Raw genomic sequence first — 27,411 nt, forward strand, 5'->3', positions numbered from 1 at the left:
GAAGATAAAATGTTTTGGGACTGCAGCTAATATTTGCTGGGAGTTTTGAGTTCAGGTGTGACTGCATAGACCAGAAGTAAAACTGCCTTAAATAACTATTTTAATTTGTGGCCACACTATGATTGTTGCTAAGCTTTTTCCTGGGGCTAGAGTTTCTTTATCTAAAGGTTTACTTCGCCCAAGTACTTGGGGCCGCTCCCACCTTGCCTTTTGAGAAAGATGACCGGCCTTTTACACTGTATGTTGATGGAAGGCAGGACTAGACCCCTGACTTGCGGCTCAAATGCCCGGCCTAATTTGAGCTCACTGGGAAACTCTTGCAGTCTTGGGGGGATTTGTCGCTCATAGGATGCTGTGAGGCCCTGAGTCTTAAACTCTAGGTCTCTGGACAGGTAGGCTTGGCTAGGCCTTCTAGGGTGACTGGAGTCAATTGGCGACAATTGGCGTGTTTGGGTGTTTTTGGAATTTAGATTCCGTCCAAATTCAATGGTGTGGCCCAGTCCCAGCCAGCCCTCGCGGAGAGAAATGAGAAAAATGATCAGAGAATATCGGTAGATAGTCCCTTGGGAAACGAATTAAGTAATTGGAACAAACTGCCAAAATATAAAGGAAAAAGCAAGAAAAAGATGATAAGGTATTGCTGCTTTGTCTGGGGTGACAAAGACATTGGTGGAGGCACTATTTGGCCTAAATTTGGCTCCCTTGAAGATTGGGTGTGCCAAATACTGAATTTGTGTGTTAATAACAAAGAACCTGTTAATCCAGAGGAGGTTCTATATGCAGGACTATGGCTTTCCAGGGCTTCTATAATGTTGAGTAAGAGTCCAAGTGTAAAAGACACGAAGGAGGAAACTTTAAAGACCCAGCAATGGGACCCATTGTTATCTCTCCGTCCTCCATACTTATCCCCACCCCCAGAAGAAGCCATGGTCTTAGGAAAGGGAAGGTGAGGACTTAATCCCATCAGCTCCTCCGGGGGGGCCCCTCAGGGCACGGGAGGATTTAATTCGATTGACCCCACCTGGACTCCAAAAAGAGTCATTCTCCTCTTTAAGGAAGGAATTAGATCAAATTCAAAGAGATATCTGAAATTATCCTTTGCCGGGAACTAAAACCCCAAGTCCTAAATTATATCCCTTAAGAGAGGTTCCTTCGGCCCAAGGAGGTATAGGATTTGTGAACGCTCCCCTGAGCACCACAGAAGTCAGGGCCTTTAAGAAGGAAATGAGGTCCTTGATAGAAGACCCCACTGGGCTAACAGAACAGTTTGATCAATTCATTGGAATTTGTCTCCTAGGACCTAACATGCTTCCTCCCAAACAGCTTGAAGGCGTTTGCAACCACACCATACCTGTCAACCTGACGTGGCAATATGTGGCCGCTCCTGACGGCTCTTATTTTGCCTGCTCTGCTGGCCTTACCACATTTCTGGATGCCCGATCTTTTATCAAAAAACGCGATTACTGCGTTTCTGTCTTTCTCTTCCCTCATATTAATATATACCAGGCCGATGATTTCCTTGATATCTGGGAAAGAAAAAGTACTGGCAATTTCAGGACCAAGAGGGAACCCCTTACTGCATTAACCCTGACCGTCCTCCTTGGCCTAGGAGCGGTAGGAACGGGGACGGGTATAGCCTCCCTCATACAAAATGACAAACAATATTCCCAATTGAGCGCTGCTATAGATAAGGATTTACAGGAATTGCAAGCAGGACCTAAACACCTTAAAGACTCAGTAGCATCCTTAGCTGAAGTCGTCCTGCAAAACAGAAGAGGCTTAGACCTTCTCTTCTTACAACAAGGAGGTCTTTGTGCAGCCCTCAAGGAGGAATGCTGCTTTTATTCAGATAAACTTGGCCTTGTTGAAAACAGTCTACCAAAAGTTAGGGACAGTCTGGAAAAAAGAAAACAGGAAAGAGTAAAAAACTTGGCCTTGTTGAAAACAGTCTACCAAAAGTTAGGGACAGTCTGGAAAAAAGAAAACAGGAAAGAGTAAAAAATGAATCCTGGCATAAGAACTGGTTCTCCACTTCCCCCTTGCTATCCACTTTTCTCCCTAGTATTCTCGGCCCTCTTGTGGGACTCCTTCTCCTCCTTTCTTTTGGCCCTTGGGCCTTTAATAAACTAACCACTTTCGTTAAATATCAAGTAGATTCTGCGATCACAAAAAGACACATCTTTTATCATCAGTTACGAGACCAAGACACCTTGGAACCTGAAGAGAAGATCGAACCACTCAAATTCACTGAACAGCTCCTGAAACAGACAGGGTGTCAACGATTGAGAAAATTGTTGTTCTCATGTTTTAAAAAAAAATCTTGAATGTCATGGAATCTGTATAACTGTGTAGTCTGTCATATATGTTCCATGTTCTGTGTGGTTTGTCTGTTATGTTGTTGTTTGGAAAACAACGTTGCAACTGTACATAGTAAATTGGAGCTCCATGTTTGTTTGTGTGTGTCTGTGTTAAAAGTTAAAATAAGCTTGTAAGAGATAAGGATTCAGCCTCTGTGTTGCAGACTTAGAAAATATCAAGAAGTTTGAAAAATCTCTCTCTCTCTCTCTCTCTCTCTGTCTCTGGCTGACTGCAGCAGCCTGTGAGAAAAAGGGAGAGAAAAGAAAAAAGAAAAAAAAAATAGATTGAAAGGGATTTGAAAGTTCGGAAAGTTAATATACAGCAGTATTGCTAACATTTAAAGGAAAGACGTTTGAATAGAATATCTAGGCATTCTCTGTGAAGGCAAAGTAAAACACTAAATGGGCTTCCTTGGAAATTCACCGAAGCCGCTTTGGATTTTGGAATGGGAAAAGGGAATTCAAGGTGAAACATACTTCTCTCTGAGGGTGGGGAATCCTGGAAAAAGCCCCTAATCTGTTTTTGCTGATTAAAAAGCTTTGTTAAGTTTTAAGAACATTGATTAAGGAAAATTTGCATTAGGAAAAGCCTACTAGAGTAAAGAGCAATAAAATTCAAGCTTAGCCTGGCCTAGGCAATAAATAGCTCTAGAGATAAGATGCTAATCGCTGTTAAAGAAAGGTGGTAGAAGAAACTTTTAAAAAAAAAAAAAAAAAAAAAACCAGCTGTATTACTTTGATTCAGTTTGTTACCTTCTGAAGTTTGTTAACACGAGTTAATACTTTAAATCCAGCTCTGCTAGACATGTGTGGATTTTTGGAGGTTTATTATTCACTATAGGGTTGAATCTTACAGGTTTTTGATGGGAAAAGGAAAGAGGAATGCAGGTGAGTTAGGAAGGATTGATTTGCAAGGGAAATTAAAAGGTTCGATTGGTATCAGAAGGGTGAAAGAAAGACTTTTGGGAGTAGGTGAAGAGGTGGGGGAAGGAGTCACCCACCCCCACTGCCTTCTGCTACTTCACCAAAGGAGTATCTGGGAAGGAAAGTTCTTTAAGGAGATTGTTTAAGTATGTAGTCAGAAGGAAAGAGAAAGTTGGAAATGGGTGGATTTGGGAAGAAACCTGATATTGGGAAACTGATGTGTTAAATCTTGAAAAGGATCCCCATGTAGGAAATTGAGTGGGGAACCTGAGGGAAGTTTTTTCTAGGGGGTCAGGAGTGGGGGAAGGATGGCCATATGGAATCTTCTCCACCCCTCACCTCCCTGAGTATGTTCCTGCCGCTTTTTTCTTAACCGATTTACAGCCAGTGCAGCAAACTGTGATTTTTAAGGACATGCTTATTTTTAGGTTAATTGATTGAATATTTGTTTCTTCATAAATGTTTTTTTTTGGTTAAAAGAAAATGGTCGTAAATGTGATCCATACTTTGGTCTGAGTATTTCTAAAAGTTTAATTGCTATGTTCTTGAATTCTTTTATGTGGAATTGGGTTTTTTGTATTAAGTTTAAATTGATTGTATTGGGTCATTCTGAGGTTATTTAAAGGGCCTCTGAACATAATAGTTTTTTCTCTTTGTCCTTTTGAAAATGTTTGTTATGGACAATATGCAATTTGGGATATTTTTCTATGTATTGGGTATTTTAAAAGCAAAATGATTTGTATGTATAAGATTCACTCATGTAACATCTACCTAGATATGATAATTGTTCTAAGTTGTGAACTTACTATGCTTTCTGTTATGATTTATAAGGATATGATAAATAATTGTTTAAGATTTATCCGAAATTTGATTTTGGAGGTAAAAGTTTTTGGGCTAATGTTATTTAGGAGTTTTAAAGCTCCACCCTGTGATAGTTACTGGGACAATTGATTGATAAGCTGTTAAAACTCAACCGCTTATGTTATGTTAATTATGCTCTTGCATTTTTCCTTCTGTAACTGATCTCTCTGATCAGAGCAATGGTCAATAGAACTGTTACTGCAATTCAATTATGTCATGCCTTGCTATTTTCAGTCTGGTTATATGTAATCATTGTATCCTAAATGCTTGGGCAACTATTTTGCCTGGTCATCTGTCTGTTACTGGATATTTGCGTTTTGTTCCTTTAAGGTTTCTACATGATAAGTGGACAATTAACAGGGGTCTGTAAGACTGCAGCTGTTTGCTTGGCCTGTAAAGCAAACTCGTCTCGTCACATAGGAAACTGCTGGCCAATCCATTTTGGCCTCCTCGTATTTTGCAACAGTCTGGTGAACTGAGTTTATCTGAGACTGATCCAATCTTTATTTGTTAGATTTGTGTTTTTGTTCTAGATTTTGGTCAAATTACAGATAGTGACTTGCTTCTGGAACCTGGATCAGCTTTGATCAGCTTTGATTGCCAGCATGACACACCCACTCTACAAGGAATGAGAGCCTCCTATCACTTCACAGCCTGAAGCAGCAGTTTTAAAATGAGACCATGGACTTGACCCTGCATCGACTGTACTTTGGACTGATATGAGGGACCTTGGGAATGGTTGACTGACTGTTAAACCTTACCTGGATCATCTATTACTGTGTGTTTAAGACTTGGGATGGGATTTGTTAAAACTGTAATTGCTGTTATGTTTGAGGGCTTTGAAGGAAATGCTACTGTATTAGTCTGTTATGTATATGGGATTTTGAGTTGCTCTTGGGATTTATACGGGGAATGGTCATTTGAAAAGGGGAGGTAGAGAGAGAACATTGGGGAAACTGGTATATTTTTTCAATATACCTGAAAGAATGGGAACTCTTAGCTCCTATTCACTTTGCCTTAAGCACTTTTGCCCCACCTCCTCCTCATATCCATACAAGGTCTGGTCTCGGGTATTGCCCCCCTCTCGCATTCGGTAGTTAAGCTGTGGGTGAGCCAATGACGGGATTATTGTGGCCCCATATTTCAGGGTCATCATACCCTCTGGCTGCAGGAACACCCAATGACGGGATTATTGTGGGCCCGTTTTCCAGAAGCACACCCTGGAAGTTTGATGCTGGGGTGCTGGGACGGATGCCGCCCACATAGCCTAAGACAGGGGTCCTGCCCTTTTCTGGCCTTTTAAGGTCGGATTACTTGGGTACTGAATATGGATGCCGGCCACATAGCCTAAGACAGGCCTCCCACCTATATATTAATAAAGAAAGGGGGATATGCCAGAGACCATGCTCTTGAAGATATGCCAGAGACCACTCTTGAGGATATGCCAAGAGACCATGTCCTTGAACATTGCCATGTCCTTGGACGCAGGAGACAAAGAGCTAAGAAGATTAGCATACACCCTAAATTCCTGAAGATTAGATAATGTGTGTCCCAAGAAATCGGTCATCTCCGCCCAAAATCTAGATAACAGTATACTCTAGGATTTCCGCCACACCTATGGTCCGACATTCTTCTCATTGTAACCCACCACTCTGAAATCCTATTTAATTAAACTCTTCATTCATTAAACAGAGACATTCACCATCTTAAAGCTTGAGTTGCCTCTCTGTCTCTCCGATCCTGTCCCCAAGCCGTAGGCTTTACAGACTGATTGTCTTACAGCACCTTTGCTCCCCTTCGGCCCTGGCTCCACTCGATGACCCACTGTTATTGTCCTGCCGGACAGGACAATTAATGAGATAATAAAAAAAAAAAACATGACTTTTTATACTCATAAAAGTCTTTAGTAATATTTAGCACTATTTTTTTGCTTTTAAAATGCCCTAAAATATAGGAGATAAAATATCTTTTGATAATATAATAAAAATATATATGTAAAATTTACACATGTATTATTTTCAATGGAGTAATACTAGGAACTTTTTCAATATTATAGCTTATTTAATATGTGTATTTGTTTTAGTTGTGACCCTATTTGGAACTTTCTTGACAAAGATATTGGAGTGATTTGCCACTTTCTTCTGCAGTTTATTTTGCAGATGAGAAAATGGAGACAAACAGGATTAAGTTTGTCTTTCCTAGGATCACATGTCTGGTAAGTTATAAACACAAAAGTTATGTTTTCCTGACTGACATTCTACCTTACTGGGCCACATAGTTGCCCAATAATTACATAGCACTTGAGTTTTGTAAAGTATTTTATATGTGTTACTTCATTTAATTCATAAAATAATACTTAGAAGTTTTAAATTATCATCTTTATTTTATCATTAAAAAAAAAAAAAACCATTAACTAAGAAAGAAATTTGATGTGTCCAGGGTCATATAGATACTAAATACAGAGTAAGGATTCAAACCCTATTTTTCCTGACTCCAAAAACAGTTCTAAATACTTGAAAGTCTGGTCAGAGAAATAATACATGAACAAAAAATTAATAGAATTAGGAATTCTCAGAGGTGAATGAATTTATTTTTATTTAAAGATTATAGTTTAAAGAACTTTAATGGAAAAAAAATTTTTAAATTACTTCTGGAAAGTAATAGATAAAATTAGTCTATAGAAGTCATTACCTTTCCTTGCCCCTAGAAGACTAATACAGAAATCTAATGGTTTTTTGATTGGTTGATTATACATTATTAATAAAACAGGAAGAGAGAAAAATCATATATAATATGCACATATATGCATATTCAAATTTGCAAAGTATATATTCAAAATAACTCTATAATAATACAAAAACATATGGAGGTATTATGTTTACAGAACTTTAATAGAAATTAAGGAAATGAGCATTTATTTAGTGCTATTATATCTAAAGTACTTTATTAGTACTAAGCATACAAAGATACAAATGATTCCCTAAAAGAGCTCACAATAATGTTCTATAGAAAAGTAAATAAAGAACATTAGAAGTCACTTGAACTTCATATTAATCATAATAACAAATCTTTGTTACATAAAACTAATGTTGAAACATACTCTAGCCTATGGAGAGCACAAACAATAGAATTTTACATATACTATCTGGGACTGCCACTAATTCAGTTTTATTTAACTGTTATTTTTTCTAAGAGAGGGTTCAAGGAAAGGGCAAGGGGGAGTAATATCCAGAAAGCATCATGATGTAAAAAACAAAATACATCAATAAAACTTTTGTTTGAGTGCAGTGAAAATCCATTACGCTGCCTTCTCCTCCTCCCATTTCCACCCCTTTATGAGAAGAGGATCTCCCTACAGACTGTTATGAGAGCTACACCTCTCAAAGAGACCAAGTAACCAGGCCCATCTGGCTGAAACCTTGCTGCTATGGGGTTAGTTTACACTTGACATAAATCAAAACTGTTTGGCTGACAAAATAAGTGTCATCACTTTGCCCTCTGTCTTCTCAGCTGCTAAAACTTATAATGTTTACAACTCATTAAATCCCATTTGCCGTCTGAGGTGTGGGACACTGGTCATTCCACCCTAAAGAGATTTAAAGGTTTCTTAATAAGAGGAGGTTTAAGCTGCCTGTTTTGGCACAGAACACCAACTTACTATTATGTTTTGCTTCAAACAATTTGGGCTTCCCCTCACAAAAAAAAAAAAAAAATGTCTTTTGCCAAATTGAAGACTTCTTTGATTTGGATTTTTTAGATAGAGATGTAATCCTTCCAACTTGGATATAACTCTGGGGAACTCCCAACTCACGTACATTTACGTTAGCAGACACATGGCTCAGTCCCCTGATATTTATCTCCACCCTAGTCTCGAACCCTCACTTTCCAACTAGTTCTGCCTTTCTGCTTGTGATTGATTTCCCTGGGACCATAGTTTCATTCAAAATCTTGTTTCTGAGTGAGTCAGAAAGGCCTTGTCCATGGATTTTTAGAGGCACGATGTAGACATCAGCCCTTCTCAATCTCTAGAGGCCCTATTTCTACATCTGACAATTATTAGAAATTAACTGAAACATCTTTCCTATACTCTATCAAATATGGTCAGAAGAAAAGGTCGGAAAGTCAAGTAGACATCAGCAAACATGAGCATACTAGCCTAAATATTATCACTTGAATATTTATGATTATAATGTTAACTGGTAAAAAATAAATTCAGGAATTGAAAGAAAATATGTTCATGGGCCCACACTTAACACCATATACCAAGATAAGATCAAAATGGGTCCATGACCTAGGCATAAAGAACGAGATTATAAATAAATTAGAGGAACATAAGATAGTTTATCTCTCAGACTTGTGGAGGAGAAAGAAATTTGTGACAAAAGATGAACTAGAGACCATTACTGATCACAAAATAGAAAAAGTTGATTATATCAAATTAAAAAGTCTTTGTACAAACAAAACTAATGCAAACAAGATTAGAAGGGAAGCAACAAACTGGGAAAACATCTTCACAGTTAAAGGTTCTGATAAAGGCCTCATTTCCAAAATATATAGAGAACTGACTCAAATTTATAAGAAATCAAGCCATTCTCCAATTGATAAATGGTCAAAGGATATGAACAGACAATTTTCAGAGGATGAAATTGAAACTATTACCACTCATATGAAAGTGTTCCAAATCATTATTGATCAGAGAAATGCAAATTAAGACAACTCTGAGATACCACTACACACCTGTCAGATTGTCTAAGACAACAGGAAAAAATAATGATGAATGTTGGAGGGGATGTGGGAAAACTGGGACACTGATGCATTGTTGGTGGAGTTGTGAACAAATCCAACCATTCTGGAGAGCAATCTGGAATTATGCCCAAAAAGTTATCAAATTGTGCATACCCTTTGATCCAGCAGTGTTACTCCTGGGCTTATATCCCAAAGAAATACTAAAGAAGGGAAAGGGACCTGTATGTGCCAAAATGTTTGTAGCAGCCCTGTTTGTAGTGGCTAGAAACTGGAAAATGAATGGATGCCCATCAATTGGAGAATGGCTGGGTAAATTGTGGTATATGAATGTTATGGAATATTATTGTTCTGTAAGAAATGACCAGCAGGATGAATACAGAGAGGCTTGGAGAGACCTACATGAACTGATGCTAAGTGAAATGAGCAGAACCAGGAGATCATTATACACTTCGACAACGATATTGTATGAGGACATATTTTGATGGAAGTGGATTTCTTTGACAAAGAGACCTGAGTTTCAATTGATAAATGACGGACAAAAGCAGCTACACCCAAAGAAAGAACACTGGGAAACGAATGTGAACTATCTGCATTTTTGTTTTTCTTCCCGGATTATTTATACCTTCTGAATCCAATTCTCCCTACGCAACAAGAGAACTGTTCGGTTCTGCAAACATATATTGTATCTAGGATATACTGCAACATATCCAACATATAAAGGACTGCTTGCCATCTAGGGGAGGGGGTGGAGGGAGGGAGGGGAAAAAAAATCGGAACAGAAATGAGTGTCAATATAATGTAATTATTAAATAAAAAATTAAAAAAAAATTGGAGAATGGCTGGGTAAATTGTGGTATATGAATGTTATGGAATATTATTGTTCTGTAAGAAATAACCAGAGGATGAATACAGAGAGGACTGGCGAGACTTACATGAACTGATGCTAAGTGAAATGAGCAGAACCAGGAGATCCTTATACACTTCAACAACAATATTGTATGAGGACATATTTTGATGGAAGTGGATTTCTTTGACAAAGAGACCTAACTGAGTTTCAATTGATAAATGATGGACAGAAGCAGCTACACCCAAAGAAAGAACACTGGGAAACGAATGTGAACTATCTGCATTTTTGTTTTTCTTCCCGGGTTATTTTTACCTTAATCCAATTCTTCCTATGCAACAAGAGAACTGTTAGGTTCTGCAAACATATATTGTATCTAGGATATACTGCAACATATCTAACATATATAAAACTGCTTGCCATCTAGGGGAGTGGGTGGAAAAAGGGAGGGGAAAAATTGGAACAGAAACGAGTGCAAGGGATAATGTTGTAAAAAAATTACCCTGGCATGGATTCTGTCAATATAAAGTAATTATTAAATACAATTTTAAAAAAGAAGAAGAAAAAAAAGAAAGAAAATATGTTTTCAGAATGAAAAACAATTCCTGAATATACTTGTGTTAGGTTAATTCCATATAATGGAAAATAATCATTTGAATATGGAAGACCTCAAAGGTAAATTGAACCATTTTTCCCCCTTAAATCACCAATAAAGTACTGTGTGAAGAAAATTTATTTTGTTTGTGTGTTCATCTGTTATGAATTTGGTTTGATTTGGTTTGAATTTGGGTGGCAGAGTGGCAAAGAAAATATAGAAAAGATATGCAAATTATTCACTGGAAGACTAGAATCAGCTTCATGTTTGCATCTCTTGTTCAGGGAATTATAATCAAATGAACATTGTCATTGCTACTATGAAAGGAATAATATTTTGGCTCCATTCAGTATTATCTATGTGCTATCAGGTTGTGTGCTTCCCAAACCTTAGTGACCTTTCCTAGAATCCCCTGTTTGTTCACATCTATCATATGATGAACTGTATTCTTTAGCATAAGCATTCCATTGGAGGAACAAGAAGCAGCCCTGGTACAATACACTGAGAAATGGTCATGAATCAAGAAGCTTTGAGTTCATCTTTGTTGTATATTGACTATATATTCAGTATATGTTATTAATTATATAATCATTCGCTCATGTCTAATTCTTCATGATCCCATCCAAGAGGTTTTTTTTTTTTGTTTTGTTTTTTTTGTTTTTATGGCAAAGATACCATTTCCTCCTTTAGTGTGTCCCCATTTTGCCACTGAGGAAATGAGGCAAATAGAATTAAGTGACTTGCTCAGTGACATATAGCTAATAATTGTCTGAGGCCAGATTTTAACTCAGATCTTCCTGACTCCTAGTCTGATGATATATCCACTGAGCCTGACACTTAGTTTCCTCACCTAGTGTTATGTTATATAGCATTCAGCAAGTTCTTTAATCTCATTAAATTCCAGGTAGATTTGTAAAATTATTACGGATAGAGAAGATTCCAACTTCCAATGATTGTGAATTTCCTCCTTGGGGAGTTCCATGCATCAATGATATCACAGGTCCAGCTTGTATAGTATATATACACAACAAAATACACACACACACACACACACACACACACATGCTAGGTGTGTTGATAAATGCTAGATGCTTGATAAATACTTTTTGATTTGACTACAAGAAATCTGTTGGAAACTTTACAAACTGCTAACTAATTAGAGTTGATCTAATCTTACAAGAAGATGTTTTGGGCAGAACCTGAAACAAGGTACTAAGTAGAACTAATTAATACAAGGCTTGTGTTCACACCTTTACTCATTGGAGTTCACAAGTATGCCAGCTTCACAAAGTAAACTTTGTAATTTCAAGGGAGTTCACACCTCCCTTGAAGCTCTTTGGGCCAGAGAGCACTATGGGAGAAAACCCACAATCCCTCTCTTGAAGGAGCATAAATAGAGCTTCAATGGGCCAGTCAAAGAAGTCCTTCAGAGTGAAGAAGCTACAAGTCGAGAGGTCAGTGAACAACCAGATTCATCTTCATCTCACACCACTGTGGTAGGTGGCTGGGCTCCTGCACGTCCCCCACTGAGACCAAGCTGGTCTGAAAGACTCACCAGAAAGCTAGCCGAGCCCCAAGTGAAGGAGACAAGAGATTCATTCCATCTCTGTGTTGGTTGGAGGCTGAAGAAAGCAGAGGCAGAGGCTGAAGGACAGAACCTTTGGATTTGGAGACATCTGGAGGGCTCTAAGCTAAACCAGCTGTGTTTTGAGAAGAACAAGAACAGATTCAGATCCATCTGAACTAGATCACAACATTTTGGCGCCCAAGCGTGGGAACCAGGGACCCTACTTTCACTGAAGAAGTCTCCAGTGACCAGGAACTGAGTGAGTACAACCTTTTTTGGCTGAAATGGGACAGATCCTAGGTAAAGATTCTCCATCCCCCACCCCAAACCCCCCAACCCCAGCCCCACCCAGGAGTGGTGCTATAGAAAGCCTGCTTAAGCTGATAGAAGATCAAGGGCTACTTGTAACTTGGGGACAGGCAGCTAGACTTCTGGCTACATTAAAACGCACCTCCCCTTGGTTCTTAGAGGAAGAGCAAATCTCTCTAAAAAACTGGGCATTGGTTGGTCAACAGATCTCCGCATATAACAATGAAAACTGTCCTCGTTCAGTTTCCATTGAAGTATTCTTTTTATACAATACGATACAGTTGGCCTTAAAATACCTTACTAGTTCTAGGAGAAAAGGAAAAAACTCTAGGAATAGCCAAAGGGGGAAGCCTGAGATAAAGGAGGAAGACAAAGAACAGATTAATGGCCATATCCCCACAGGGCAGGGAGACTTAAGTGAGGCTCAAGGGCGGGGTGAATCTGAGGCAGCTTCAGCCCCACGTTGGGTGCCAAATGTTATGAGTTCAAATGTTGGAGTTCTTGTTCTTCTCAAAACACAGCCAGTTTAGCTTAGAGCCCTCCGGATGTCTCCAAATCCAAAGGTTCTGTCCTTCAGCCTCTGTCTCTGCTTTCTTCAGCCTCCAACCAACACAGAGATGGAATGAATCTCTTGTCTCCTTCACTTGAGGCTCGGCTAGCTTTCTGGTGAGTCTTTCAGACCAGCTTGGTCTCAGTGGGGGACGTGCAGGAGCCCAGCCACCTACCACAGTGGTGTGAGATGAAGATGAATCTGCTTGTCCACTGAACTCTCACTCGTAGCTTTATCCTTTGAAAACTCTTCGTCTGCCACCAGCCAGCCAAGTGGAATATATTCTGCCTTGCCTTGCCTTGGAGAGAGGGCTTCTGGCGTAACTCCACTGAAATCTGTCAAAGTGCTCCCTGCACCAGAGTCGCTCCTCTCGAATCCAGCTGAACTCTCTTCTGTGACCAGCCAGCCAAGAGGAAAAATGTATTCTCTCTTGCCTTGCCACGGAGAGAGGGCTTCTGGCGTAACTCCACTGAAATCTGACCGAGAGCCTCTGTCTGTTTCTTTTATCCAAGAAGGAGGAATTGTGGGATATGAGAGAGAGGGATTATGGGTTTTCTCCCATAGTACTCTCTGGCCCGAAGAGCTTTAAGGGAGGTGTGAACTCCCTTGAAGTTAGAAAGTTTACTTTGTGAAGCTGGCATACTTGTGAACTCCAATGAGTAAAGGTGTGAACACAAGCCTTGTATTAATTAGTTCTACTTAGTACCTTGTTTCAGGTTCTGCCCAAAACATCTTCTTGTAAGATTAGATCAACTCTAATTAGTTAGCAGTTTGTAAGGATTCCAACAGAAATCCATGCATATTATACTTAATTCACACTCTACATATGGATTTCTGTCACTAAGTTATAAAGTCACTGAGGATAAAAATGACTTTTTAGCTTTATTTTTATTTTTTCTCAGTCATTCAATGGTCAGCAAACATTTATCAAACACTTAACAGGTTACCATTTGCTAGGCACTGAGGATTCCAAGAAAGGTCAAAAAATAACAACAACAAGAAGACAGTTATTACCTTCAAAAGAGTGAATTTTTTTTTATTTTGCTACTCTTATTTGTTTTGAGTTTTTCCCAGGATAATTATAATTTTATTAATTGTTCCATTATATCTCTTTTTTCCCACTTATGTATTTTATTTTATTTTTACATCTATATATTAACTTTTTAAATATATATTTCTTTATGAACCATGAAAGGAGAAAAAAAATTGGAAAAAAAGGGAAAAAAGAATGACAGAAGGAAAAAAACAGGAAAAAAAATAAGTGAACATAGAATGTGTTGATTTACATTCAAATTTGATAGTCCTCTTTCTGGATGCAAATGTTATTTTCTATACAAAATTTATTGGGATTGCCTTAGATTACTGAACCACTGAGTAGAATTGTCTTCCATAATTGATCATTGCACATTCTTGCTATTACTGTGTCCAATGTATTCCTGGTTCTGCTTGTTTCACTCAATCAGTTCATGTAAATCTTTCCAGACCTTTCTAAAAACAGGTTGTTTGGAGAAAGGGTAGCAACCCTTTTTGTAGTAGCAAGGAACTGGAAATTGAGTGGATGCCCATCAATGGAGAATGGTTGAATAAGTTATGGGATATAAATGATATGGAATAATATTGTTCTATAATAAAGAATCAGCAGGATAACTTCAGAGAGACCTAGAGAGACTTAGATGAACTGATGCTAAGTGAAGTGAGTAGAACCAGAATATTGTACACAATAGCAACAAGATTATGTGATGATCAACTCTGATGGATGTGGCTCTTTTCAACATTGAGGTGACTCACGCCAGTTCCAACAGTTTTAAAATAGAGAGAGCCATCTGCATCCAGAGAGAGAGGACTGTCAGAACTGAAGTAGATCACAACAGAATTCCTTCGTCTATTTTGTTGTTACTTGCTTGTGTTTTGTTTTCATTCTCATTTTTTTTTCCTTTTTCATCTGATTTTCCTTGTGCAGCATGATAAATGTAAAAATATGTACATAAGAATTTCACATGTTTAACATATTTTGGATTACTTGCTGTCCAAGGGGGTAGGTGAAGGGAGGGAGAAAAATTTGGAATACAAGGTTTTACAAGGATTAATGTTGAAAACTATCTTTGCATGTATTGTGGTAATAAAAAGCTATTATTTAAAAAATTAATGAATAAAATCAGCTTGCTCATCATTTTTATAGTATAATAATAATAACATTTGATTAGTTTCACATGCCATAACTTATTCAGCCATTCCCCAATTGTTGGACACCTACTTAATTTTCAATTTTTTGTCCACAAAAATTATACATTTTTGAACATGTGGATCCTTGTTCTTCCTTTATGATTTCCTTTGAACACAGACCCAGTAGTGGTACTACTGAGTCAAAGTGGATACAGTTTTATATTCCTTTGGAATTGCGAATTGTTATCTAGAATGGTTAGATCATTTCACTACTCCACCAACAATGCATTAGTGTCCCAGTTTTCCCTCCTCCCCTCCAACATTTATCATTATCATTTTAATGAATCTGAGAGGTACAAAGTGGTACCTCAGAGTTGTTTTAATTTGCATTTCTCTAATTAATAGTGACAGATCATTTTTTTCATATGTTTATATATGGCTTTAATTTCATCATCTGAGAATTGTCTCTTCATATCCTTTGATTTGTATTCTTATAAATTTTACACAGTTCTTCATATATTTTAGAAATGAGACTTTTATCAGAAACACTGTCTATAAAAAGATTTTTCTTAGCATTGTACTTTTCTTTAAAACTTGTTTGGATTGTTTCTATGCAAAAATGTTTTAATTTATCAAAGTTGCATTTCATAGTTGTCTAGTTTTTCTTTGGTCATAAATTCCTCCCTTCTCCAAAGATCTGATAGGTAAACTATTACTTGCTCTCCTAATGTCTTTTGGTATCATCCTTTATGTGCCTGTAATGTACTCGTTTTGACCTTATTTTGATATGAGATATGAGATGTGGATCTATGCTGGGTTTCTGACATTATTTTTCAGTATTCCTAGTAAATTTTGTTACATAATGACTTTTTTTATCCCAGACATTGGAGTTTGGGAATTTATCAAATATTATATTACTATAGTCATTGTTATTGTATAATGCATAGGTAACCTATTCTACTGACCATCATTCTATTTCTTATACAATACTAAATGGTTTTGATGATTATTGTTTTATAATGGAGTTTTAGTCTGGTACTGCTAGCCCATTATCCTTTATATATTTTTTTCCATAATTCCATTGATATCCTTCCCTTTTTTTTTTTTTCTTCTAGATAATTTTTTTCTAGTTGTTAAAATAATTTTTGGTATTTTGATTTGGTATGGCACTGAACAAGTAGACCAATTTAGGTAGAATTGTCATTTTATTATATTAGCTTGGTTGGTTTTTTGAAGGCACTTGGGCTTAAATGTGTGTAATCACACAGCTATTAAGTATTTGAGGCTGCATTTGCTTTAGGAAGTCCTCCTAATTCCAGAGCCAGTGCTTTATTCACAGTGCCATTAGGCTGCTCTAGGAATACCTTCTAAGGGTACTGAGAGATGGTAAAAGGAAGATACATAAAAAGCATATAGAGATAATATGAAACCATTAGAAGTTGGAGGGACTCTAGTTGGTATAGTGGTTAGAGAACCAGCCTTGAAGTCAGGAGGACCTGAGTTCCAATCGGACCTCAGACACTTAACACTTCCTGGCTGTATGACCCTGGGAAAGTCACTTAACTCCAAGTGAGTTAAAAAGAAAAGGAAAAAGAAAAAGAAGGGAAAGAAAGAAGTTGGGGAGACCAACAAAGGTCAGCAAAAACAGAGAGTTGATGTTTGTAAGAATTGTTTTAGTAGTGTCAAAGAATTGGAAGTTGAGTAGATACCCATCATTTGAGGAATGCCTGAATAAGTTAAGGAATATGAATATAATGGGATATTATTGTTCTGTAAGAAATAATGAGCAGGCTGATTTTAGAAAAGATTGGAATGAACTAAGGTTGAGTGAAGTGAGCAGAACCAGGAGAGCAGTGTACCAAACAATAACAAGATTATGTGATGATTGACCAAGATAAACTTTTCTCAGCAATACAGTGATTCAAGACAATTCTAATAGATTTGATATGGAAAATGCCATCTGCATCCAGAGAGAGAACTATGGAAATAGAATGGAGATTGAAGCATACTTTTCACCTTTTTTTGTTTGCTTTGTCTTTTTATTTTCTCATGGTCTTTCCCTTTTGTTCTGAATTTTTTTTCACAGCATGACTAATATGGAATTGTGTTGAAAATGATTATATATGTATAACCTATATCAGATTACTTGATGACTCAAGGTAAGGGCAATTAATAGAGGAAAGGAAAAAATTTGAACCAAAAACTTTATAAAAATGAATGTTGAAAACTGTCTTTACACATAATTGGAAAAATAAAATGCTATTGAACTTTTTTTTAAAGAAAGAAACAGATTTGAGCTAAATTTTGAAGAAAACCAGGAAAATTAAGAGATAGAAGTGTGGTATTTCTTGGTCATCTCCTAGCACATTTGTTTTTTACTGTTTTTCAGTTGTGTCTAACTCTTTATGGCCCCATTTGGGGATTTCTTGGCAAAGATATTGCAGTGGTTTGCCATTTCCTTCTCCAGCTCATATTACAATGAGGAACTGAGGGAAACAGATCTAAGTGATTTGCCCAGCATCACATAGCCAGTGTCTCAAGCCAGATTTGAAGTCACAAAAATAAATCTTCCTGACTCCAGGCCCAGCAACCCTATCCACTGTTTCACTTAGTGACCCTCCTAGCATCTAGAAAGCAATTAATAAATTCATGTGAATTGAAATGAGATTGAATCTGCAATGTCATATCCACCTGTCTAAATCAAGGGCTGTTGCCTATTTTTTTTATGTAACAAAGCCAGCACAGATGTTTGGCTGTTTCTATATAATGCCAAACAAACCTTTGAATTAAGTAAAAACATGAGGTGGGGTTCACTGTAACTCCTTTTTAAATATATCCTCATTTTTGAACAATCAAGTGCTTTTTTGGGTCTCCCTCCATATAAAAGGGGTATGCCAGTTAAAAATCCCCATGATTGAACCTAAGTATATCATTTCCTATTAGAGTCATGGACCAAGTGTGCCTGTCAGTGATTTCAGTTTTTATCACCTTCATACAGTTCTGGGTAGATGGCCAAATCCATGGAATAAAAGGTTTGAGGTCAAACAGTTGGAAGTATTCATTTCTATAATCATTATTTTTGATGCAGAAACAAATATTGTTTCATTTAATTTGAGATGATACAATTAAACAAACAAACAAGTGGAGATAAAAAGACTTACTAAGACACAGTTCCTTTCTCCAAGAATCTTTCTGACAGATAAAGGTGATTAAATATTAGAAAGGAATGGAAAGAGAACTTGAGTTCAAATTCTAGTTCTGTCACTTGCTACCTGTCTGAAATTGGGAAAGTCATGTAACCTCTTAAGATTTCAGTTTCCTCATCTGTGAAATTAAGGAGTTGCCCTAAATGTCCTCTAAGTTCTCTTCAAAGTCTAAACTTGTGATACTATTTTTGCAAATAAGTGTGATAAGAGGTAAAATGTAAATGAGGCTAAGAATAATGCCATGATAAAGATAGGTAACATGATAAAAGAAGGCATAAGACCTAAGTTATTCACTGGTAATATTTTATGAGTATTAATAAGAATCAAAATTATATGACCTAAATCACATTTAAGTCTGGAATCATATATTACTTGGATTCAACATCAGGGAGACATGACTTGAGCCCAAATCCAAATGCTTATACTATCAACAGTTTAGGCAGAACCCACAAATCATTTAGTCAACAAACTACAGATAACTCTAAGCACAATTAACTATATACTATTAGTAGTTAAGTCAATTAATCCATAAATGTTGATTTAAGCACCTATCACATGCCCAGAAGTGTGCTAAGTGCTGAAGATACAAAGAAAGGTAAAAGAGAATCTTTGTTCTCAAGGAGTGCTCAGTCTATAAATGATATAACACATAAACAACTATGTAAACAACATAAAGGATAAATTGGCTTAACTAATAGCAGGCAATAGAACTAAATTGGATTGAAAAAGTTTCCTATAGAAGGTAAGATTTTAGCTGGTTCTTGAAGGAAGCTCAGAAAGCCAGAAGGCAAAGATGAGAAAGCAAAGCATCATAGATATAGGAGACAGACAATTGAAATGAATTGTCTACAGAATTGAGGTGTCTTATTAGAAGGAGAGAAAGGAGACCTAAATCTGGTGGGAGAAGGGGAAGGGAAAGGAGGACAAAGGGGAGATAGAAGGTTAGATAGATCTATATATCTTGAGCACCAGCCCTGAAGTCAGGAGAACCCAAGTTCAAATTTGACCCCAGACCCAATTAATATTTCTTAGCTGTATGGCCTTGGGCAAGTCATTTAACCCCAATTGCCTAGAAAAATACACACACACACACACACACACACACACGTGTGTGTGTGTGAATGAATGTATGTGTGTATGCATGGAATCAAGGAGGAAGGAGAGAAAAAAATGAGAAGGGAATAAGCATTTCTATGAAGGCACTATATTAAACAATTTACAAATATTGTTTCATTTGTAAAACAACACACATACACACCCACAGGTGGCACAGTGGATAGAGTGCTAGACCCAGAATCAGGAAGACTTGAATTCAAATCTAGACACACTTAATAGCTGTATGACAAATTACTTTGTATGCCTCAGTTTCCTTATCTATAAAATGAGCTGAAGAAGTAAATGATAAATCATTCCAGTATCTTTGCCAAAACAAGCTGAATGGCTTCTCCAAGATTCAGACAGAATTGAAATGATTGAACAGATATGTCATATAAACATACATTTATGTCTATATTTTATATATCCTTCAGACTAAAAGCATTTGGTACCAAAGTAGATAAAGTACTGGGTCTGGACTCAGAAAGATGTGAGTTTATATGTGACCTAAGAAATTTACTGTAGCCCTGGGTAAATCACTTAACTTCTGTTTACATCAGTTTCCTCTTCTGTCAAGTAAACATGTTAATAGCATCAACCTTCCAAGGTTTTTGTGAGGATCCAAAGAATTAAGATTTGTTTAAGTAGTTCCAACTACTTAGCATAGTACCTGGCACATAATAGATTTTGAATAAACTATACTTTTTTTTTCCTTTTCTTCCCTTAAAGTACATATAATTATACACACATGGATTCACATAAATATTGATATCCATATAGATGTAAAGACCGATATAGGTACATATTGAGATATTAATGATGATACAGAACTAAACATCAATATGAATATAAATAGAGATACTTACTTGCTTGATGGTGGCCTTGCAACTATATCATCTGGAAAACAGAGGCTCTTGATACATTTATATTTTCTTAAATAGATTTTATGTTCTCTATAAAATGCCTTTATAAGATTTAAAGCTCTCTATAAATATCAGCAAGCCTTATGACTGTTATAGACATGATCCTTTTCAGGCATTATGAATTATGTTTGGTGCATCTACATTTTTGGGGACCTAATGCTAGAGAAAATCATCTACAAACAGGACCACTGGGGAGAATTATAGATCACAGGATCATAAACTTATGGTTGAAATACACTTTAGAGATTAGGCAATACAATGCTCTAATTTTACATAAGGTAAAACTGAGGCTCAGAGAGGTCAAATATTTGCAAAATTAATCAGTTATTAAGAAAGACCTTACCAGAAATAAGTAATCCAGTTTCATTTGAAGCTTTGTGCTAGATATCACCCACACAAGAGATAAATTCCTTTAGCAGCAACATTTAAATTTAAGCTTGCATTTTAATCATTGAAATTAAATACTTTATAATATAATAAAACAAACCCCATGAAAATATTGAATAATTCAACATTTGATAGGAATCTCAGTAGCATGCTAGTCCAAACCATATACAAAAGAAATCTATTTTATGAAAAATATTATAATAATTTTATATCAAATGTATAATTCATAATATAACTCATAAGTGGTCATTCAATCTCTTCTTAGATTCCTTCAAGGAAGAGTAGTCCACCAGTTGCCCTGGTCATTTTTGAACAGTGTTTATTGATAGAAAGAGCTTCTTGACATCAATTCTCAATTTCTTTTTTCGAACTTTCTTCTTCTTATATCTAGTTCTGTCTTCTAAGACCAAATAAGATGAGTCTAATCAATCCTTTCCATGAGGAAACTTATCAAATATTTAAAAACAGTTATCATGCTCCATCCCAATCTTTTCTTCTCCAGTCTCTTCCTTTTCATTTTTATATGCACATATAAATATTCATGTACTTACATACTCAAATATCCTGAAGTACATAGAAGCAAAAAAGACAGGAAGAAATAAAGATGAATAGATAACTAGAGAGGCAACAGAAAGACAGATAGACAGATAGATATTAGGGTGTATGTGTGCATTTTTCTAAAGGCCACATACACAGTATTTGTATGTATGTGTATGATACTATGAAAGTATCAACTCTCATCATTCAATTGAGATACTGAAATAAAATAGATGACCTCTCCATAATTCTGCTTAACAATAAGAATTTTATGTATTTTTTTTAGTTTTTACAGTTTTTTAAGTTTTACAAAGTCCTTTATGGATAGTACACTAATCCCTACAGGATTAAGCAGCAGAAGAATGCTTTTTGTCCAAACAATCTCTGATGTTATTATCATTGAGCCATTCCATCCGTTCATTTGTGTGTATTAGCAATCATTGTTATTCTCACTGTGTAGATGTTAGTGAATTGTTCACACACATATACACATATACAGTGATAGATCCCTTGTAATGTATTCCTCTCTAATAGCATTCATAATCTGTATATTAGGCACTACTCTGACAAAAAGAATTGGGATTCAAATTCCATCTCTGATTATCTCTGATTCTTACAACATTTGTGACCTTAGGCAATCCCCTAACTTTTTTGAGATATCAGTTTCCTTTAGAACCAATTTTCCTCATCTATAAAATGAGGGAGTTTGACTACGTCCTGATGTCATTTCTAGATCAGTATCTATGAACTTCATTCACTTTGTTTTCTCATGTGTTGAACCAAAGAGATGTTTACATAGTAGTTTTTCTTAATCTTAAGGTACACAAATATGTGTGCATTTAGATGAATGAATTGCTGATTAAATAAATTATTAAGAACTTACTTCATTTTGGAAATAAAAGTAAAAAGTATACCTTAACCTCAAAATTACAAGAAAGAAAGAAAAAGAAAGAAAATCTTAAAAAAGGATAGTCATTGAAACATTTTTAAGAGGACAAAGAGAATGGGGATAAGCATTTGTGCAGCATTTATTACATGACAGGTGCTAAACATACAAACATTATATTATTTAATCCTCACAATAATCCTGGAAGGTATGTTTTATTATTATTCCCATGTTATACTTGAGAAAGCAAGATATACAGAGATTAAGAGATTTGTCCAACATCCAGCCATTATGGAGAGCAATTTGAAACGATGCTCAAAAAGTTACCAAACTGTGCTTACTCTTTGATCCAGGGCTTATACCCCAAAGAGATACTAAAGAAGGGAAAGTCACCTGTATGTGCCAAAATGTTTGTGCCAGCCCTGTTTATAGTGGCTAGAAGCTGGAAAATAAATGGATACCTATCAATTGGAGAATGTTGAGTAAATTGTGGTATACGAATGTTATGGAATATTATTGTTCTGTAAGAAATGACCAGCAGGATGAATACAGAGAAGCTTGGCAAGACTTACATGAACTTATGCTAAGTGAAATGAGCAGAACCAGGAGATCATTATACACTTCAACAATGATACTGTATGAGGATGTATTCTGATGGAAGTGGATTTCTTCGACAAAGAGAGCTAACTCAGTTTCAATTGATCAAGCATGGACAGAAGCAGCTACACCCAAAGAAAGAACACTGGGAAATGAATGTAAACTGCTTGCATTTTTGTTTTTCTTCCTGGGTTATTTATACCTTCAGAATCCAATTCTCCCTGTGCAACAAGAGAACTGTTCAGTTCTGCACACATATACTGTATCTAGGATATATTGTAAAATATTTAATATGTATAGGACTGCCTGCCATCTGGGAGAGGGGGTGGAGGGAGGGAGGGGAAAAATCAGAACAGAAGTGAATGCAAGGGATAATGCTGTAAAAAATTACCCTAGCGTGGGTTCTGTCAATAAAAAGCTATTTTAAAAAAGAGATTTGTCCAGGATCACACAGTTAGTAAAGTAGTAAAGCCATATTTAAAATCAGATCTTCCTGATTCTAAACCTGGTGCCTTATCTGTTATAATTCGTAGTTGTTTCCAGAGGGAAATGAAGATATCAAGTCAGTTTTGAAGAAAAAAAAAAAAAAACTGTGGCAATTTATCATATATTTGAACAAAAATAAATAGCTTCATATTGTAGCTTTGCAATTTTGCATAATTTGTTTTTTCTATTTTATTATGTATGTGAAAATATTTGCTTTATTGGAATTTGATGAATTCAAAATTTAAAAAAATACTTTAAAAAATAATTAAAGGAATAGGTGACATGGAGAAAAAATGGAAGGCATAAATGGTCTATAGTGTTACTAATGATGTCTTGAACATTATATATATTATTCAAGATATGTCCAATGACCAAAGGAAGAGGTCCAATCAGGTGAAAAAAGTAGAGTTAAAGATAGACCACTAATTACTCTCCTATATGTATATAAGGTTAAAATAAAATGATAATAACATTACATAATGCTTTAATGGTCAACTAACTGGAGCAATGGATAAAGTACTAAGCCTGGAGTGAGGCTTCCCTTTTAAATCTGTCCTCAGACATTTATTTCTATGTGATCCTGAGTAAATCATTTTTCCCTGTTTGCTTTTGTTCCTCATGTATAAAATGATCTCAAGAAGGAAAAGACAAACCAAAGAGAGGCTAGAAAAAGAAAATGGGGAATATGCATCATTATGAAGAAGAAATGGCAGGAAAGTGGCATGGAGGTCCTAGCTCTGACATGATTAAACTGACATCACCTATCAGAGTCAAGAGTCTCCAAAGAGGTGATGGACTTGTGTAATAGGCTGAAGCTCTTGAAGCTCTCCTTGCACTGAGGTCCCTCTTAGCATTTGAGGCTAATTAGCATCTATTAATATGTGCTTGGAGAAAGCGGCCCCGCCCACTCTCTGTGCAAGCTGGATGTGATGTGTAGGAGACTGCAGAGGATTTGGTGGGTGGAATGAGAGAGGCAGAGGCACTGCTGGCCGGATTCATGTTGTGACTGCTCTCACTTCGTATAGCCATTTCCCCCTTCACCTCCACAAAGAATAAAGATCAAGGATTTTCCCTTATTCTGAATCCAGCTGATTTTAATTTACTCTGGGTGCTAAATGCAGTCATCGCAGATTTGGTGCAATAATCATGGTATAGAAATGAGTGAAAAGACTTTAATATTTTTACTTTAATATAATTGTAATGATAATGATAACAATCACTAGTGTTTATATAACCCTTTAGGATTTGTAGAATCATTTACATATATTATCTCATTTGATCCTCACAATAACTTTGTGAATTTGATTTTATTATTGTACTTATTTTATTTACAGAGTAACTGAGGCCAAGAGATCAAATGCCTTAGTCAAAGTAATATAGCAAGAAAGAGCCTGAAGCAGGCTTTCAACTCAAGCCTTCTTGATTCCAGGTTCAGTATTCTTTTCATTGCACTACCTTGATATCTTTTTCTAATTACATGACCAAATCATTTAGTTTTCTGATTATATCTGTCTTTGATATTATATATTCACCACTTCTTTCCAGCAAATTATTACTTTTAACATCCTGGAGTTCATTTAAGTCACATATGACATTCCCCTTTTCTATGTTATCTATGACATACAACTACTGTTTGGTATTAATTGCTAATTATTGTGCATGTGAATATATGTACTCCAAACAGATTACAAGTTTTCTAAATTCAAGGACATGATGTATAATTATTCTGCATGGTCTAAAATACCCAGCACAATCTGACTGTCACAAATGTTTGCTGAGAGTATACTGATCAACTCATCATTAGTAGATTGATAAAGTCTTACAATGAACATGACATCAGACATTTAGATTTTAAAATGACATTCTAAATCATTATTTCCAATTCAATAATTTCACAGATGGAGAAACTAATGCCAGGGAAGTTACTTGCTCAAAGTTATAGCTCTAGTAAATAACCAAACTGAGATTTGAAATTCTGTCCCTTTGACTCCAAGTGAAATATTTGTTTCACTGCACCAATCATTTGGAGTAAAGTTGTACAATAAAGCAACCTAAACACGGGATTTTCCGATTAAGCATTGGTTTATCAGATATCTACTATTTTTAACCTTTGCAGAAGAACAAAACCAATGGAAAATGATATGCTACTTCTACTCATCAATTGCTTGAAATGAAATAAAACACACATGCAATGATGACAATGCTGTGCTTATGCGATAAAAAAAAACTAATGTAATGAATCAAGCTTGATGTGGATTTTAAAAAAGACCATACAACCACTTAAGAATAACAAATGAACATAGGTCAGAAGTAAAACAAAAAAGAATATACAGAAAAGGACTGCAGAGATTTTTCTCTCAAGCACATTCATGGTGAAGAATAATGTTGGGGAGGGGAAGTAGCAATAGTTTTGGAGAATCTCAAATTAACAACTTAAGGGAAAAGGGGGAAAAAAGCTTTTGCTTTGACCTTCCAGGGGTCTCCTTTTACTTGAGTACACATTGATGAATAATGACATGATACAATGAGATGAGCAGGGTGGATTGGGCAGAGAGCTCTAGACTTTGAATAAAAGAACCTGGGTTCTTTATTCTGTTTTTCTGGCAAGATTTTGTTCAAGTCATATAATTTCTTTTATTTCAACTTGACCAGCTATAAAAGAAAGATGTACTAAATTACCTCTGAAGTCCCTCACAGAGCTCAATTTATGATCCATTGATTTATGACTTTTATAAAAAGTTAGCTGAGCATTATGCAAATTGCAAAGTTCATCATAAGATGATTCAGATCTATGATTTTTCTACCATTTGCTAACTGAGTAACTTCAGGAAAGTAATTTGATTTCTTTGGGACTGTTTTATTCATCTGTCTACCTAATATGTTGTTTTGTGAACCAAGTTAGGTAATTTAAATCATGTTTTGTGGATTTAAAGTACTTTATAAGTGTTAATTACTATTATCACCACTATTATTCAACATTGTACTAGAAATGCTGGCTTTAGCAATAAGAAACAAAAAAAGAAATTAAAGGAATTAGAATACACAATTAGGAAATAAAACTGATATGATGATATACTGAGAGAATTCTACAAAATTATGCAAAAACCTATTGGAAACAATTCACAGCTTTAATAAAGTTGCAGGATATAAAATAAATCCACACCAATCATCAGCATTCCTATAAATTACTGACAATGCCCAACAGCAAGACATAGAAAGAGAAATTCCATTTAAAATTATCAGACAAAATAAAATACTCGGGGTTCTATCTGCCAAGAAAAACCCAAGAACTATATGAACAAAATTACAAAACACTTCTCACACAAATGAAGTCCGATCTAAACAATTGGAAAAATACCTATTGTTCATGGCTAGGCTGAGCTAATATAATAAAAATGACAATTCTGCTTAAATTGGTCTCCTCATTCAGTGTCATACCAATCAAATTGCCAAAACATCATTTTATAGAATTAGAAAAAAATAACAAAATTCATATGGAAGAATTCATATCTCAAGAATATCAAGGGAACTAATGAAAAAAATACAAACAATGATGGCTTAGGAATACCAAACCTAAAACTATATTACAAAGCAGCAGTAATGGAGTATTGGATCAGTGGAATAGATTTGATACACATGATACAATCATCGAGGCCTATAGCAATTTAGTATTTGATAAACACCCAGACTCCAACTTCTGGAATAAAAACTCACTATTTGAAAAAAAATTGCTGGGAAAACTGGAAAATAATATATCAGAAATTCAACATAGACCCGTATGCCATACTAATTACCAAAATAAGGTCAAAATGGATACATGATTTGGGCATAAAGGATGATACCATAAACAAATTAGGAGAATAAGGGACACATCAGATCTTTGGAGAAGGGAGGAATTTATGACTAAAGAAGAACTAGAAAACATTATGAGAGGCAAAATGAACAACTTTGATTACATTAAAGTAAAAAGTCTTTGCACAAACAAAACCAACAGAAACAAGATTTAAAAAGATATATAAAGCTGGAAAAAATCTTTTGGACCAGTATTTCTGATAAAGGTTTCATTTCTAAAATATATAAAGAACTGTGTCAAATTTATAAGAATACAACTCATTCCCCAATTGACAAATGGTCAAAGGATTTGAAGTGACAATTTTTCAGATGATGAAATTAGAGCTATCTATACTTATATGAAAAAATGCTCTAAATCACTAATGATCAGAGAAATACAAATCAAAACACTCTGAGGTGCCATCCTACATTTCTCAGATGGGCTAACATCACAAGAAAAGATAATGATAAATGGTAGATGCAATATAGGAAAACTGATTCTAATGCATTGTTGGTGGAGTTGTGAAACAATATAACGATACTGGAG

The sequence above is a fragment of the Antechinus flavipes genome, chromosome 1 (assembly GCF_016432865.1).
Source record: "Antechinus flavipes isolate AdamAnt ecotype Samford, QLD, Australia chromosome 1, AdamAnt_v2, whole genome shotgun sequence".
Classification (NCBI taxonomy): Eukaryota; Metazoa; Chordata; class Mammalia; order Dasyuromorphia; family Dasyuridae; genus Antechinus; species Antechinus flavipes.